This window comes from Gastrolobium bilobum, unplaced genomic scaffold (assembly GCF_033153095.1).
Source record: "Gastrolobium bilobum isolate Gb01-03AN ecotype WA unplaced genomic scaffold, APGP_CSIRO_Gbil_v1 utg15846, whole genome shotgun sequence".
NCBI lineage: Eukaryota > Viridiplantae > Streptophyta > Magnoliopsida > Fabales > Fabaceae > Gastrolobium > Gastrolobium bilobum.
Window position 1 is genome coordinate 1 of NW_026897934.1, and position 3,578 is coordinate 3,578.

At 40.4% G+C, this 3,578-nt stretch overlaps 1 non-coding gene across 1 annotated transcript; it reads left to right on the plus strand.

The window, feature by feature from the left end:
- The first annotated feature begins 3,263 nt into the window (after nt 1–3,263).
- Nucleotides 3,264–3,369, plus strand: LOC133311572 (small nucleolar RNA R71). The gene has a single exon (XR_009751564.1). It is a non-coding gene; the product is annotated as a small nucleolar RNA R71 (small nucleolar RNA).
- The last annotated feature ends 209 nt before the right edge of the window (nt 3,370–3,578 follow it).

Genomic DNA, 3,578 nt, shown 5'->3' on the forward strand with positions numbered 1-3,578 from the left:
AATAGAGTGAAAAACTCTATTTTTTCTTTGTCCTAAAACAGCCCCCACTGCCCAATCACTTGCATCACACATTAATTCAAAGGGCAGTGACCAGTCAGGAGCTATTATGATGGGAGCAGAAATTAATTTCTGTTTTAGCAATTTCCAGCAAATGACTAAGAGGCTTTGAGGTTTTGGAAAAGTCTTTTATAAACCTCCTATAAAAGCCAGCATGCCCAAGGAAAGACCTTATCCCCTTTATGTTAACAGGGGGTGGCAATTTTTCAATTTGGTCTATCTTAGCCTTATCAACCTCTAAACCAGCCTTAGAGATCCTGTGTCCTAGAACTATGCCTTCCCTCACCATAAAATGGCATTTCTCCCAATTTAGGACCAGATTTGTCTCTTCACACCTCTCAAGAACTTTTTCCAAATTCCCTAAGCATTCTTCATAAGAATCCCCAAAGACACTGAAGTCATCCATGAAGACTTCCACAAATTGTTCTATCATATCAGTAAAAATTGCCATCATGCACCTTTGAAAGGTGGCTGGTGCATTGCACAATCCAAAGGGCATTCTCCTAAAGGCAAAGATGCCATAGGGACAAGTGAAAGTGGTCTTTGGTTGGTCTTCAGGAGCTAAGGCTATTTGATTGTACCCTGAATAACCATCTAGAAAACAATAGTATTCCTTACCAGCCAATCTATCTAACATCTGATCAATAAAAGGCAAAGGAAAGTGATCCTTCCTAGTGGCCTTATTGAGTTTTCTGTAGTCCATACAGATTCTCCAACCAGTGACAGTCCTTGTGGATATTAATTCTTTTTTTTCATTCTCCACAACAGTGATCCCACCCTTCTTAGGGACACACTGTACTGGGCTGACCCAGTTACTGTCAGAAACAGGATATATTACCCCAGCATCCAACCACTTAATTATTTCCTTTTTGACTACCTCTTTCATGATTGGGTTCAATCTCCTTTGCTGCTCCCTAGAGCTGCTGGTTGGGTCAGTCAACAGAAATTTATGTGTGCAATAAGAAGGGCTAATACCTTTTATGTCTGCTAAAGACCAACCTATAGCCCTCTTAAATTTTTTTAAAACAGTCAGCAACTGTTCTTCCTCTAGCACAGTGAGCAGATTGGACACTATGACAGGCAAGGTATCTTTTTCTCCTAGGTAAGCATATCTAAGATGGTTAGGCAGAGGCTTAAGTTCTAACACAGGGGGTTCTTCAATTGAAGATTTGGGAATTTTTAATCCTCTCTTGGCCAATTCTAATGACTCAAAATTCTTATTTTTCCAAACCACATCAGTTTTAGAATTCAGCCACTTAACTACTTCCTCAGACTCAGTTTGATTGATTTCTAGACCCTCAAAACCAGAATTTTGTAAAGGGTCTAATGAGGACTCATGCAAAAGTTTATCTTTGACTACACAGTCAATGATATCTAGTCTAGAACATTCCTCAATGTCTCTTGGGTATTTCATGGCTTTTAAAATATTAAATTTTACTTGTTCCCCATTCACATTCATGACCAACTCACCCTCCTTAACATCTATGACAGCCCCACCAGTGGCTAAGAAAGCCCTTCCCAAAATAATTGGAACCTCTCTGTCTTCCTCATAGTCTAAAATTATAAAATCAGCAGGTAGAATGAATTTATCTACTTTAACCAAAACATTCTCTACTTTCCCTTCCGGATAAACTAGAGACCTATCAGCCAACTGTAATGTGACAGTGGTGGGATTAGGTTCTCCTACTTTCAGCTTTTTGTACACACTCAAAGGCATTAAGTTGATACTAGCACCTAAATCACACAATGCTCTGCCTATGTAGTGGTCTCCTATGGTACAAGGGATTGTAAAACTTCCTGGGTCTCCTAGTTTAGGAGGTATCTTACTAAGAAGATATTGACTGCTCTCTTGTGTAAGAGCAACAGTCTCAAACTCTTCTAGCCTCCTTTTTCTTGAAAGAATTTCTTTCATGAACTTTACATAAGAGGGCATTTGTTCCAATGCATCAACAAATGGAATGTTGACATGCAACTGTTTTAGGAGGTCTAGAAATTTCCTAAACTGATTATCTTGCTTCTGCTTTTGCAACCTTTGAGGAAAGGGTGGTGGAGGTCTTTTTGAAGCAGCAAGTGTCTCACTATTTGGCTTAGGGATCAAACCCTTTTGAGTAGGTTTTTCAATGGAATTATTCCCTAAAGGCTCATCTATAGAGGGCTGAGTGTCTGATTCGACCAAAGTGGGTGAAGAGTTATTGTGCACAACCCCTTGGGGGCTATTATGAACAACAGAATTCTGAACAGGTTCAGAATTTGCCTCCTTTTCTTTCTGCATGTTCTCCCCTTCTTCTTTTTTTAATGTGGAAGGTCTAACCACAGCTTCTGGCTGATTTACAGATCTGCCATTTCTAAGCTCTATCACATTGCATTGCTCTTTATTTCTCCTAGGCTCTTCAGTGTTACTAGGCAAGGTACCAGGAGGTCTGGTATTCATAGTGTTTGCTAAATGGCCTAGTTGGGATTCTATGTTCCTTAGGGATGCTGGAATACTTTGCACAACAGCTTCCAAACTATTTTGCTTGGTCTCATTCTTAACCAAATATTCCTTTAACAAAGCTTCTAAAGAAGAGGATGGAGCAATAGGCATATCACTAGGTTGAACAACAGCTTGCTGCCTAGAAGTTTGTTGGTAATTCTGGGTAGGAAAAGGTATTTTTGTTTGAGCATTAGAAGGACCAGCTTGCTGCCCCTGCCCTTGAAAATATTGAGGCTGTTGGTTCTGCCTCCATCCCTGGTTAAAGTTATTGGGAAAAATATTTTGGTTTCTATTTTGGTTTCCCACATAAAACACAGATTCTGGGTTGGATGGGCAGCTATCATACAAATGGGGCCCACCACAGCAAACACAAGTTACACTTGTGTTTATTGCATTAACTTGAGGTTGGGTCACAGGTATTTGAGGTGCAGGAACTTGGGATTGAGATAATCTTGCCTCAATGGTTTGTCCTTGGGTTCTCACTAAATTAGACAGTGCATCAAACTTGGCTGAAAGAGCTGTTACAGGGTCTATCTCATGTAAACCAGCCACTCTCCTTGGCTGATTTCTCTCTTCAGGCCATTGGGCATAATTTTGAGTCATTTGTTCTAACAACTCATGGGCTTGGTTAAAGGACATAGTCATAAACATGCCATTAGCAGCAGAATCTGCCAAGGCCCTGTTTTGAGTATTTAGGCCATTGTACAGGGTTTGTAACACTGCCCAAGAGGGCAAACCATGATTTGGGCATTGCTTAAGAAGGTTCTTGTACCTCTCCCACACATCCACTAGTGTCTCTCCATCCCTCTGCATGAAGTTAGCAATATCACCTCTAGTTTGCACTATCTTATTAGAGGGGGAAAATTTCATAATGAATTTCTCAGCAAGGGTGTGCCAATTGGTTATAGAGTTGGATGGAAGGGAGTTCAACCATTCTTTGGCTTTGTCAGCCAGTGAATGAGGGAAGAGCTTCAATCTTAACACATCATCCGAGATGTTAGGATTCCTAAAAGTGTTGGCCACTTCTATGAAATTTCTAAGGTGCTTG